The sequence below is a fragment of the Ctenocephalides felis genome, unplaced genomic scaffold (assembly GCF_003426905.1).
Source record: "Ctenocephalides felis isolate EL2017-DRISC unplaced genomic scaffold, ASM342690v1 CF-g0.4_SCAFFOLD_01668, whole genome shotgun sequence".
Lineage (NCBI taxonomy): Eukaryota > Metazoa > Arthropoda > Insecta > Siphonaptera > Pulicidae > Ctenocephalides > Ctenocephalides felis.
The window spans coordinates 1-15,246 of record NW_020537822.1 but is presented as its reverse complement, the minus strand read 5'-3'; the positions used below and the strand labels follow the sequence as shown (position 1 = coordinate 15,246).

Sequence of the window (15,246 nt, the reverse complement as noted above, 5' to 3'; positions counted from 1 at the left end):
TAAAGTTTTAAAAAAAAAAATTTCGACGATTTTTATGATTATTTTTTTGACGATAGATACCATAGTTTTCTAGGTCATACTAAAATATTACGGCCCTACGACAACTGGTTTAGCTTTAAAAATTCGTCAAAGTTTGCAAAAATCAGTATGGTCTTTTTGGCATTTGTCAAAATTAGACTTTTGATCGACGTTTTCTCAAAAACGCCTGAACCGATTTTAGAAATTTAAAAGCCATTTGATGTATTTCGGTGAGGACTATCGTTTGTCAGTTTTGTGCAACGATCTGCCAAGCCGTTTCTTTGTAATTTGAAAAAAACTTTTCGTCCACATTTAAGCTCATCCTACCGAACGATTTTAAAAAATCAAAAACTGTTCGAAAGATATTAGTTGGGAATGGTGCTGATTAATTTTAGGTGAAAATCTACCGAGCCGTTTTCTTGTAATTAACTGTTGAAAAAAAGTGTTAAATTTTCGTCCACATTCAAGCTCATCCTACCGAACCGATTTTGAAAAATCAAAAACTGTTCGAAAGATATCATTTGGGAATGATGCTGATTAATTTTAGGTGAAAATCTACCGAGCCGTTTTCTTGTAATTAACTGTTGAAAAAAAGTGTTAAATTTTCGTCCACATTTAAGCTCATCCTACCGAACCGATTTTGAAAAATCAAAAACTGTTCGAAAGATATTAGTTGGGAATGATGCTGATTAATTTTAGGTGAAAATCTACCGAGCCGTTTTCTTGTAATTAACTGTTGAAAAAAAGTGTTAAATTTTCGTCCACATTTAAGCTCATCCTACCGAACCGATTTTGGAAAATCAAAACTGTTCGAAAGATATCATTTGGGAATGATGCTGATTAATTTTAGGTGAAAATCTACCGAGCCGTTTTCTTGTAATTAACTGTTGAAAAAAAGTGTTAAATTTTCGTCCACATTTAAGCTCATCCTACCGAACCGATTTTGAAAAATCAAAAACTGTTCGAAAGATATTAGTTGGGAATGATGCTGATTAATTTTAGGTGAAAATCTACCGAGCCGTTTTCTTGTAATTAACTGTTGAAAAAAAGTGTTAAATTTTCGTCCACATTTAAGCTCATCCTACCGAACCGATTTTGAAAAATCAAAAACTGTTCGAAAGATATTAGTTGGGAATGATGCTGATTAATTTTAGGTGAAAATCTACCGAGCCGTTTTCTTGTAATTAACTGTTGAAAAAAAGTGTTAAATTTTCGTCCACATTTAAGCTCATCCTACCGAACCGATTTTGAAAAATCAAAAACTGTTCGAAAGATATTAGTTGGGAATGATGCTGATTAATTTTAGGTGAAAATCTACCGAGCCGTTTTCTTGTAATTAACTGTTGAAAAAAAGTGTTAAATTTTCGTCCACATTTAAGCTCATCCTACCGAACCGATTTTGAAAAATCAAAAACTGTTCGAAAGATATTAGTTGGGAATGGTACTGATTAATTTTAGGTGAAAATCTACCGAGCCATTTTCTTGTAATTAACTGTTGAAAAAAAGTGTTAAATTTTCGTCCACATTTAAGCTCATCCTACCGAACCGATTTTGAAAAATCAAAAACTGTTCGAAAGATATTAGTTGGGAATGGTACTGATTAATTTTAGGTGAAAATCTACCGAGCCATTTTCTTGTAATTAACTGTTGAAAAAAAGTGTTAAATTTTCGTCCACATTTAAGCTCATCCTACCGAACCGATTTTGAAAAATCAAAAACATATGAAGCCTCTGCCTAGAAAATATACTTCGTCTCCAAGGTCGTGAAATGACCAAGAAATTCTTTACTTTAATCAAGTTATAATAATTATCATCGTTTTCTACAATTTGGAAAAATAATCGTATGCGTCGATACAATTTTGTCACAATGAGAACCACTTATGTATTCAGATTATTATATTAAAAATAATAAAAAAGAATAAAAAATATTTTTTTTTATAATCAATGATAGTGATAAATATAAATTTCTTAATAATTATAAAATAAAAAAATATTGTTAAAGGCAGATCAAGTTGCTTATTCTAAAATTGGATCGATTAAGTATACTATTTACACATTTCGGGAAGTTCATGCAACTTGCCTTCAGGCTAAATGCACCTTCAAATAAGAAGTCAATTGATTAATTTTGATTTTGAAATATTTATAAGTATACCGAGTTGATGTAGAGCAACTGATAATGTAAGAAACTATTACAGATTATTCAATATAGTACACATTTTCGAAATATTTTACTAATTTTAGACAAAAAGTTTAAATATTATACATATTTGAAGGAAAAACGAACATACACGGTCTATGTTCTAAGAGGGTGGTTTACTATTTTAAATTCGATGTTTCATATAAGTTTTAACTTTGTTTTGATTCTGCTTGTTTGTAGAGTTCTTTCATTCAGTAATATATTATTTAAAATTTAAATAACTCTTCATAAAATTTGCTCACCATTAATGTTGTTTTTACCCTTAAATGATATTTTACTAACAACTTTTAAACAAGAACAAGAGTATCTGTATAAGTAACTAGGTGGGTGACAATGATCGACTTAATAAATAAGAAGTCAATTGATTAATTTTGATTTTGAATTATTTTTAATATTTACCGTTGCAGTAACTGCAACTTATATTGTTATAAACTATTGCATTGAAACTATTAGCAGATTACATATTTTTGTACAAATTTGTTCAAACATACTATTTTGGGGGCGTCTATTAATCACGTGAGGTTCTAGGGGGAGGGGAGAGGTTTGACAAAAAATCACGAAATATTACGTGAGGGAGGGAGGGGTAAAAGACATCCTTTGATATCACGTGTATTTATTTTTTAACTGATTTTTTTTTTAAATTCAAACATTTTCAAAAAAAAACTTAGATTTATCACGTAACTAGAAATACACATGATGTTTGGTGGGAGAGGGGGATAATTTTGAATATCACCAAGGGGGAGAGGGGGTCCAAAAATCCTTAAAAACTCGCTCACGTGATTAATGGACCCCCTCCCTCTTATTTTGGATAAATTGTTTAAATATTAATAATAATTTAAATAAGTATACACTACTGAACAAAATATATGTCCTAAGAGCGCGCCACCTTTTGCACCAACCCCTAAAATATTTTTATTAATAATCAATGTCTTAGGCTTTAAAATTTCAGTTTTTCAGCAACTTTAGCCAAAAATTGTTTTAACGATTAATTACGAAGAAACTGATTTGTCAGCAAGATTTCCAAATGATATCTATCAAGGTTCAAAATCTATCAAGATCAAAATTGGTTCAGGATTTTTGTTGAAAACGCGGTTGAAATATTTAGCACCTTTGTATTAATTCTAACGAAACGGCTTTGGTGATCGTCGCACAAAACTAATCAAGACGAGTTCTTATCTAGTGTTGAGAATTGTGTTCTTTATAATTATAAATAATAGTCATAAGTAAATTCCTTTGAACGATGTATACTCCCAAGTAACGGTAAATGTTGCGAATATTTTGTACATCTGCCAGACAACCCTTAATAAAAGTTTATGATAGCTCATGTACCTTCGGCGAGCTATCATAAAACTAGAAATATTGGAAATATTTTAAAAATGTAAAGATATAAGTTAGTTAGTCCTGAACTCTTGAACAAACAACAACTGAAATATTATAATAAAGCGATAAATAAATTTTTGTATCTAAATAAATTCTTTGATTTCACACACTTCCCGAAGAGCTACAAATGTTCCAATTCTCGTATTCAAAAGTATTCAAAATAAAACCCTAATCTACTCAAGAATTATTAAAAATTGGTTACATTTAATTATTAATTAGTAAATTGATTACTAACGTCTCTTCACTAGTTTTTATAAATAAACCATAAACCTCTTCTAATAATCAACTAGCAATGAAAATTTGAAAAGCCACCGCCACCGGTAAGAATAGGTATACATAAAATGTTGGTATGTTTCGTGTTAAGTTAGTTAAAAAATGCTCGGCATGTAATCTGATACTTTGTCAGAACCAATCATTGATGATAGGACTACCTTCATTAAAGCGAGAAATTACACTGAAAAATCTCTTTTCGTACCAGAGAAAGAAATTTATGATTTGTTCAGCAAATGAAGTAATGTAGTCGATTTATGTATGCAGGATCTATGTATCGAAACAGTCTAAAAAGCAAATTCAAAATATGGTTTACAAGTATGTTTTATTCGAATTCAAATTCACTTGTCTAATTCATGATTTGAAAAAAATAATTTGCGATTCCTTCTTTACTTTTCTAAGATTCTGGTGTAAGTTCGTTGATAGGCACCTAACTGGAAAATATTCATAGCAATAATAAATAATGATCGAGTAAAACGAAAAAAAATAGACAATAAAATACTTTTAGTTTTGGACAATGCACCAGGTCATCTGCGCGAGCTTGAAACTATGCATCCAAATATAAAAGTGATATTTCTACCTCCAAATACAACTGCATTACTTCAACCTATGGACTGAATATTATAGAATGCAAGAAAAATTTTGACATAGTAAAATGTATTTTGAATATAAGAGTATCATTGGAAAAACTGAAATCACACACATTGAAGTCGTGGTGGAAAAAATTGTGGTCTACTCTGGCTGCGGAAAATTATGAAAAATCTGTGATAATCCAAAGTATGACTGCGAACATAGCAACAATCGCAAATGAAATAGAACGTTACGGATTTGAACAGATAGAGTCAAGTGATATTCAAAAACTGTTCGAATCACGTGATAGGGATTCGACTGAAACCGACTTGAAGAGAATGTTAAATTCACAACCCAGTAAAGAAGAAGCTTAAACAGGCAGTGAAAACATTACATTTTATTTAAAAAGTCTCAGTGAAGGTTTAAAGATGGCAAATGATCTGTGTGATTTTTCTATGAACATTGATATGAACAAAGTATTCTCTTTAAGAGGAAAATTGAAGATGTGACTGCTGTATATGAATAAACTCTTGAAAACTATCAAGCAAGAATAAATTACAAAGTTATTCAAACTTTTGCCTAATTCTGAACATAAATTATCAAATTTCTATATATGTACTTTTCATTATTTTGTCACCTTGGAACGTATACCCTATAATCCCATATAAAATGCCATCCTGTATTTGCGGATTTTTTATTATTTGCGGATTATTTGTCATCTTGAAACGTATTTCCATAACACGTAGTATATAGTAAAAGCTGAATAAAGTGAAGTGAAGTTTTATAAACAACAAGAACAACATAGTGCATGTAAACAATTCAGTTTTTATAGTGAGCGAGCCCCGTTGAGAACGGGGACAATTCGTGAATGGTGCAACGCTACAACACAATTTGGGTGCAATTTGAAGATAACAAATTGCGAGCCAATACAAAAGTAATATATCTTTGGATATTCAAGAGTTTGCAACATTTAGAAAATGATATGATTGGTTACCAAACCTCGCCGGAAGGTATACAGTCGGTCGAGTAAGAGCGTGGCCGAAAGCTTTTGCTCTAATTCCTTTGCTGGCCGGTAGAGATAGCCAGATTAGCTTTATTCTTGAAGCATTGTCAACAAAAAATTAGGTATTCATTGATCTTTTGAAAGAAAATTACGTTAAACGTCATGAGTGCTAAATATGCGTCGCGATATGAGGCTGTGTTTCTTTGCATCCACCCAAAAAGTCCCAAAATGTCGCAATTAGCAGCTGCTAAATATATAAGAGAGTCGAGGGCATTTGTACAAAGTGACTAAAAATGTCGATGATTTACCAGATCGTGGTTCGAAGGGAAAAATAAACAAAAACGACGAAAAAAGAGTAGTGGATCTGTTTTCGCAAAATTCTGCTTTAACACTGCGACAAGGACAAGCAAAATTAATGGAAAAAGGTTTAGATATATCCTACAAAACTATCCGGACCCATGATCTAAAATGGCGCACCACAATAAAGAAGCCCATGTTGACTGAAAAACATGTGACAAAGCGACTCCTTTGAGCGCACGAGAATGCTGACAGAGATTTTGAAAATGTCATTTTCACTGATGAAAGTTCTATATGGACACGTTCAGTCATCACTCGAACCTGGTCAACTTCCACCAATAGGCTTGTTCAGCGGACCGAAAAACATGGAATAAAGGTGCGTCTTTAGGGCTGCTTCTCAAAGCAGGGATTCGGCAATTTGTACCTCTTTACAGACAAGCTAAATGCAAAGAAAATAATGAAAATTTACAAAAACGCTTTATTGCCATCTGCCAAATGTTGGTTTATCACAAACAATGAAGATTGGATTCTGCAGGAGGATAACGATCCTAAACACCACAGCAAGCTCTGTACTCAGTGGCAGGCTCAATCTGACATCGTTACATGGGATTGTCCGTCGCAGCCACCGGATGCAAACCCTATTGAAAATGTGCATATGTTAAACTGAAGCTTCGTGGAAGACGCACATACTCTTTGAAGCAGTTTTCTCACCAAATTCGTCGGATCTGGAGAATTGTTACTAGAATATGCCGTCAAATTAGTAGAAAGCATGCCTCGGAGATGCTAGGCAATTATCGACGCCGATGATAACTGGACACATTATTGACCGAATTGCATCATTGATTATAATGTGTATAATGTATGTATATGGCATATGTGTGCCATTCGATATTAAATAAATTATATTAAGAAATGAAACAGTAATTCACCGTTGTCTACGCGATTATAATGATAGTTTGTTCATAACTCCAGACTTCGAAACTAATATAATATACAATTTTTATATCAAAAGATTTGATCGAAAATAAATCGCGGACTCAAATGCAACAAATTTTTATATTGTGAAAACAATAATCTAGTTACAGGCTGCTAGATGCGACGTTCACATCAGCGTAGCTCAAAGTGTGCTGTGTAGTTTTGTGATCACATTGGCGTCAATCAACTGACAGCTGCCATGAAACATGTTCATTCCGCTATATATCTTATATATAAAAATGGAGCTCTCTTTCAAATGTCCAAGTAAAACTCGAAAACGGCAAAGCCGATTTCGCCAGTCTTAGTCTTGAAAAATTCGTGCCAATCCAGAGAGAGTCCAAAAGGTAAGAAATTATTTCAAATCCGCGTAGAAACTTTTTATTTTTAATTTGAAAATTTTTGTAGAAGCTTAATCTAAATAAAACAATGGACGGTTGCTAATCCGTGAAATGTCAAACATTTTTGACAGATGATGTTCAATTACGTTCAATAGGATATTTTACGTGGATATTATTTAATTATGATTAAATTGTAGTAAGTAGATTTGTTTGTAGTTTTATTTATATATAAAAACGTTAGTAAACGGGCCGCAAGTGTTACTAGAAACTCAATATATCAACTCTTTTGAAATGTTAATATGAAAATGCACTTTTTGGTGTTGTAGCACTCCTTTTTTTGCAAATCATATTTATCTCAAACACGATGCTCTGAAAGATCTCATTTGTATAATTATATACTCATTGGTATTTATAAAACATTTTCTAGAATATATTATTTTTTAATTATGTTATTTCAATTCAGAACCTAAATTTGGTATCAATCAAAGGGATACTTTGTCGAATAGCATTTTCCCATTTATAATATCCTAGAATTTACCGAAGAATAAATAGTAATATATGAAGGTCCAGGGTTGAAAAATTCTACCACCGACGTGTCAAAAACCAGTAAATTTAAGCATTGTTTAACAACAATATTTGAAAGTAGAGGGAAAAAGATGTATAACCAGCTGTAACCTTGATTCTTATGACTTTGCTATCGGAAAATAAACGGTAATCTTTGAAAATCCATAATAAAAGTATTTTCTTCCGTTGGTAGTTTTTTAGCATGTAAAAATGTAATTATTTTGTAAAATACCTTTAAAATTAAAATAAGACATTAAATATGTTTGCCACCTGGCCGTTCCAGGTTACTCCGGCTATAGAGTAAATAAGTCTAGATAACACATTTTTGAAAGACATCAAAAAAGCACATTTCTAGAATGATGAAGTAGCTGGCAGTTTTACTGAACGTAGCCAGATAATTGTTCGTGTGAAATGTTTTATCTGTTGTGATATAGTTGGTTTGATTATTATAATATAATTAATATTTGCTCAAAGTCATATTGGACTTTTACATTTACTTTAATTCATCGAATGTTACTTAAAAATTTTCAAAAAGCAGGTCAAATAAGAAATACTTAATTCATTTTCTATCTCTCCTCGCAGAAAATTTTCTATAAGCTCAGTAGTATTATTTAGTAGTATACACAAAATTCAGAATCCAAAAAGAATCTGAAAAACTTGAAACGTAATCAATAAGTCGAAAGACCAAAAAAGACTTGGATTGGATTATACCATGTTTTCTATAGAGAGTGTATAAAACTTTTATAATACCTCATTGTGTATAGCATTCAACCAACACATTCTTAAACACTTAAAGTATTAATATTTTTGATTCTCTAGAAATTGTTTAGAATATACCTTATTTAGCAAAACAACGTTTGCCGTGTCAGCTAGTATATATATATATATATATATATATATATATATATATAAACAAAATGAAAATTAAAAAAAAAACTTTCTTTAGTAATTAACACGGCCACGCTCTTACTTGACCGACTGTATATATCAAATTCAGTGATATAGAAATTTGCCAGAATTTAATCGAAAAGGAAAGAATTTAATTGACAATAATAAGATTTAAATGGAAAACAAAGAATATAATAATATAAAAATAGAATATGCAGACAATAAATTCACAAGAATAAGAGTATATAGAATAACTTTTGAATCAAATAATGAGACAATTGCATTGCATCTTTGTAAATACGGAAAGGATAAAAATATTCAGAACAAATATATAAGTAGCCCTAACCGGAATACAGATGACTAACTTTTTTTTAACGGGAACAAGATTGGCAGAAAAAATTTTAAACTGCTTGAAATACTATCTAAATATAATGAAGTGATATCGGTTTTATTGAATATTTTTTTAAAATATAAAGATATTTTCAATAGCGTAGTTGATTTAGCCAAAATAAAATACAATGACAGTTTGATAAAATGTTGTGGCAACAAACCGAAAACTAATTAAATCTGAAATCGATATCGACAAGCAAGACCAACATCTTGTTTTTCTTACTGTTAATGATGTAAAGATGAACCTCAAACCATAGTTAACGAGTTTAATAATTTTTTCATAAACGAAGCAACTATTATTACGTCAGTACTTACAAATCTAAATAACAATCACGTCATTGGTGGAAATTTCAGAAGCATTTCTTAGCCTCAAAGGTAATTTTAGCTCAGGCCCTAATGAAATTCTCAGTGTTATATTGGAAGAATTTTGTTCAAATTTTGCTGAGCCATTTTTGTTATGTTTTAATAAATTAATTTGTAATGGGGTCTACACACAGCAACTTAAGATATAAAAAATTCGCCGCCTTTTTAATAAAGGAAAACGTGATTTAATTAATAACTATAGACCGATTTTTCTACTTAAGGGGTTAGGGATACTTGGAGGTACGAAAAAATGAGAATTTTAGTATTGTTTTTTTGTTAATAAACGATGTTTTTTTACAAAAACATTAATACGGCATCATTATACAATGTTTTGACTTGAAGTAACAAAAATTTCAGGAAAAAAAAATTAATATTTCCAAAGTTATAGCTGTTTTTGTTGACCCTGTTTCAAAAAACACTCCTGGCGGTGACCATCATAACTTCTTAGAGATTCATCTAAAATGAATAAAATAAAAAATAGTTTTATAAATAGTTAATCCTGGGCCTGGTCGAAGGTTTTCTTTTTTTTGCAAAAATTAACAAAATGGCTGCATCAGAAATAGAATTTCTTGATTTTTGGGTAAAAAATCAACAGTTAATTGGTCTTAAAAAATTTAAAATTTTGAAAAAAAGAAAATCCTTTGATCAGGCCCGAGTTTATTATGTATTCTAAAAGCTGTGTAAATTTCATTAAAATTTACTAAGCGGTTTTTGAGTTACAGTGGTCACCGTTTCTAAAAACATAGTTTTGAGAAAAACGCGTTTAAAGTTTCACATTGGATTTACGTACAGAAATTCGAATTATTGAATTACTTAAACCGATTCATCTATTTCTGGGCCATATAATAGTTCATCAGTCATTGTGCAAGTTTAAAAATTTCCATTTTCTGTTGCCTACGAAGCATTCTGGCCCCCCGAAGTGTTCTCTTTGGCGCGCTGATCTGCCACTTTCACACGTGCAGCATCCAATTTTTCAGCATACCAATGAGAATTATACCCACAATTGGGTCCTAGGGTATCCATAATTAATAATAATAATTATGAGTGAGTTCTTGAGGGCGATACATCAAACAAAGAAAAGGCGAAGATTTATAAAATAATCTTTAATTCCAAACGTTTCGACATTCAATTTAATGTCATCATCAGTGGATCTAAAAACAGTATGAAAATTAGTATATCTAGGTAATTATAATATATGTGGATTGGTATAGTAACTATACAATAAGAGAAAAATTAACAAACAGCAACACCTAACAACAAACAAAATATAAAAGATAGGAAAGGTAATAGAGACTAGAATTAAATAAATAATTAAAAAATATAGGCAAAAATATATAAGTACACTCATATAAACCTACGCATATATATATATATATATGTATATATATATGTATATATATATATATATATATATATATATATATATATATATTAGGGAGGGCCAATTCATTATATAAGTAAAATTAAGCGATATGGGCACCTTTTTATATGAAATATATGTGTTATTTAAATGAATTTTGGTTGCAAAACCATATATCGCAAATAACTTTTTAGCCAGCGAAATTTTCAATAAAATACTGTTTTTAATAAGTAAATGTATTAATTTAGGCATGTGAATAATTCAAATTGTGAATTTTATTTTTATTAAGATTATGTGCGGGGGTTTTTAAATCGGGTTTAGTTTGTTGTTGTTTATTTCCATCAGAGTGCGCTAGTATTTTTTTATTATACAATTAATTCTAGAATGTAATTCTAGAAATTTCGAAAATAATATATTAATGTGACAATTCCGCATAAATGTTCATTCTGTTCGTCACTAGGGCGTCAAGTATCAATGGCGAGTTCTTATTTAAATTCAGGCGCAAGTGCCAGTAATTTGAATCATATGCCCTCGCATGATCAAATTACATTTGGACCAGCAGAAGAATTTACAGGAGTGAATCTTCCGACAATTATGGAAGTTATCAGGAATTATTTTTATTTGGCGGAAAAATCAAAAAAACAAAATAAAATGTTTTCATATAAAACATTTACTCCAAATGTGGTAACGAAATTGATTCAGACGTGGGAAAAAATTGATATTCCAATTATGGAGAAACGAAGTATCGCTAGAAAATTGAACCGATTGATTGATAAATATAAAAGTACAAATAAAAGCAAGTCTACCCAAGCATCATTTCAGGAGTTTGTAGAATCCACGAAAAAATTATTTTATATTGGAAAATGCAAATGCGATTTGCGAAGAATACTGTGTTCCTGCGGACTGATTCCAAAACATTTAAAAGCGTTTATGATGGATCAACATAATGAGAGGAAATCTACGATACCAGAATATATTATAAAAATTGAAGATGAAGTATCAGAATCTACAATAACTAGCAATATTACTCCAGGTGAGACATATACTCCAGATGTTGATTTTGATTTTAAAAACAGTTCGGAAAGTTCACAAAATACTTCTCATATAAAACGTGATCCATATAGTCGAAGATCTATAGAAGAAGGCTCCAAGCTATGCCTTAATGTGCGACAGATTTGCAATTTCTGATAGAGTTGGTTCTGGCGTGGTGACGGCAATCCTGCGTGACCTGGGCATAACGGATGATTGGGGCAATCCTGTCATTATGGATAAAAATAAAAGCGTTCGTGAGAGGCAGAAAAATAGGCAAGCTCTACACAAACGATATGATTCTTCTGAATTAATAGCATTTTCATTCGACGGCCGAAAAAATGATTCTATTACCATGGAAAAAATCGATAAGAAGTTTCACCCACGAATGATTAAAGAAGCGCATTTAGTTATTTTAAAGGAACCGAATTGCCAATTGTTGGGTTACACAAAATTGGAAAATGAAGATTCGGAAAGTAAAGTAATCAAATTGAACGAGTTTTTCGCCGATAAAGGAATAGCTCTCGATTCTTTGATAGGCATATGTTGCGATGGTGAACCAGCAAATACAGGCGTAAAAAATGGGATTTTACGTCGATTTGAAATTCAGTTAAACAGGCCACTGCATTGGTTTGTGTGTCTTCTCCACTTTAACGAACTTCCACTTCGCCATTTATTTAACTATTTGAAAAAATCATTGACCACTGGACCACGAACAAAAACTGGAATATTAAGCAAACAAATTGAAACATGCGAAAATATACCGGTGAGTTATAACATATTTTATTTTTAATACCCTATGTTCAAATTCAATATAATTTATTTTTTCCTATATACTTCCAGCCGGTAAAAGACTTTGAAACAATCCCACTTGAAAATTTGGCTAATATAAGTCCTGCTGAATCGACAACTGACTCAAGTTATTTAATAAAAATAGCTAAAGCAGTTGCTTCTGGAGAAGTATCGACAAACTTAGCTAACATGAAACCAGGGCCAATAGCACATTCCCGTTGGCTCACGAAGGCTAGTAGGTTACTTCGGTTATATGTAACTACTAATAAGCCATCCAAAAATTTGAAAATTCTGGCAAACTACGTAATGAAGGTATATATTCCATTGTACTTTAACATTAAATATTACAACTCTGTGGTGTATGGTAGTATATTATTTTATAAATTTATTAGCTGGACGCAATATTTAGACTCGAATTTAAGACAAATTGTGAACAATGTTGCTAAAGAAAACGCATACTATGCTCACTCGGAAAATATTTTATTAGCAATGTTGTTTGATAATAAAAAGGAAATACGAGATTCAGCTATAAGAAAAATCTTATATTACCGTTAACCGAATAATTAACAAAACACCCGAAATAAATTTTGAATGCACCGACTATACTAATATGATAGATATGGATGATTATTCCAATATATCCGAACCAGCCTTTACGCTAAATATTCCTCATGAACATCTAGTACAATATCTACAAAGCGATGAGTGTCCATGGAGTGACCCTAAAATTCCGGTCCACATTCAGGGAACTGAGAGACATGTTCAATTACTGGCTAATGTATCAAAACGCGTATTGGAGCAAAATCGCGATGGTCTTATGACAGCGACACTACTATCTCGTGAAAAGCATCCTCGACTGGAAAGCAAGCAAGATTTCAGATATTAATTTATTTAAATTGTATTAGATAAATGTAAGAAATTTTATTTTAAGTAAAAATATAACTTAAAAAAATAAAAATGTTGTATTTAAACCATGTCGTGTAAATAAATAATAGAATAAATATATGTCATTCCTAAAAACCCAAAAACAATATTTTTCTACAAAAGTAGTTTGACCTGTTTCGATTCAAGATTCTAGGTTAGGCTTACTCGCTAATGTCCCCTAAAAGATTACTTGATGTAATCTGAAGTACCCGTAAGTTACTGATTTCAAAAAGCCGGAAAATGTTTTTAACCTGTTTTGATGCAAGATTCTAGGTTAGGCTTACTCGCTAATGTCCCCTAAAAGATTACTTGATGTAGTCTGAAGTACCCGTAAGTTACTGATTTCAAAAAGCCGGAAAATGTTTTTAACCTGTTTCGATGCAAGATTCTAGGTTAGGCTTACTCGCTAATGTCCCCTAAAAGTTTGCTTGATGTAGTCTGAGGTATCCGCAAGTTACTGATTTCAAAAAGCCGGAAAATGTTTTTAACCTGTATCGATGCAAGATTCTAGGTTAGGCTTACTCGCTAATGTCCCCTAAAAGTTTACTTGATGTAGTCTGAGATATCCGTAAAGTTACTGATTTTAAAAAGCCGGAAAATGTTTTTAACCTGTTTCGATGCAAGATTCTAGGTTAGGCTTACTCGATAATGTCTCCTAAAAGTTTACTTGATGTAGTCTGAGGTATCCGTAAGTTACTGATTTCAAAAAGCCGGAAAATGTTTTTAACCTGTTTCGATGCAAGATTCTAGGTTAGGCTCACTCGCTAATGTCCCCTAAAAGTTTACTTGATGTAGTTTGAAATTATATATAAATACTGAATATTTTGGTAAAAACGAAATAAATACACTGAATATTTTATTATAAAAGAATCGAAATAATTATAGGTTGGAAGTTACTAATTATTTAGAGTATATTACAAAAATTAAATAAAAATAGCAACTTGCACGTATTTTGCACATTGACAACTTACACGTATTCTGCAAATTGACAACTTGCACGCATTCTGCAAATTGACAACTTGCACGTATTTTACACATTGACAACTTGCACGCATTTTGCATTATAGATAACTTATACGTACTTTGCTTATTAGCAACTTGTACGCATTTCCAAGAAATTTAGCAAAAAACATTCTCCCTATTTAGAATTTAATGAATTATATCATATATTTATATTAAAAATTATGAAAAGTTTCTCTTAAAAACATATATTTCGTAAACTTACAAGATATTTATAACTATTCTCTTGAATTATGGTTATTGAAAGAAATAATGAATATTTCTAGTATTGGAATTTGTCGATAAGTTTTGATTTACGTGCTGACTCACGCACGTTGTACAAAATAGCTAGGTAGATACCGAAGAAGTGTCACATGTACAGCATGTACAAGTTTTCGACTGTCAAGCCTACTGATTGTGGCATGCTGCAATGCGACGGCTTAAGGCTTATGCTCTAATAGCGTGGGGTGACGTCCAGCCAACATGACGAATCCCCAAGCCAAGGGCTGAGTCTCAACGGATCGCAGCGTGGTAGCTGCTCTGCCGAGTACAACACCCCTCCAGGTACCTAAGTCGTTTACAAACGATTCCGAGTCTCTACATCGAACTAGTGACCCATGATCGACCGCTATAGGCAAGACAGATATAACGGACGGATATCGCCCCTGTCCAGCGCCTCATTCGGCTAAAAATGGCTCGTGCGATAAACGGCGTGTGCCGAATACCTAATAAATCACATTGTATTGAGCCTTTCGACTCACGAGACTCTTAGAGATATCGTTGCTTACTTTGTCTAGAAAGGATACGGCCTTAGAGGCGTTCAGGCATAATCCCACCGATGGTAGCTTTGCACCACCGGCCGCTCGACCGAGTGCGTGAAACCAAATGTT

The 15,246-nt window shown here is 31.8% G+C and overlaps 1 pseudogene; it reads left to right on the top strand.

The window, feature by feature from the left end:
• Positions 1 to 5,599: 5,599 nt before the first annotated feature.
• Positions 5,600 to 6,401, top strand: LOC113374289 (annotated as a pseudogene).
• The last annotated feature ends 8,845 nt before the right edge of the window (positions 6,402 to 15,246 follow it).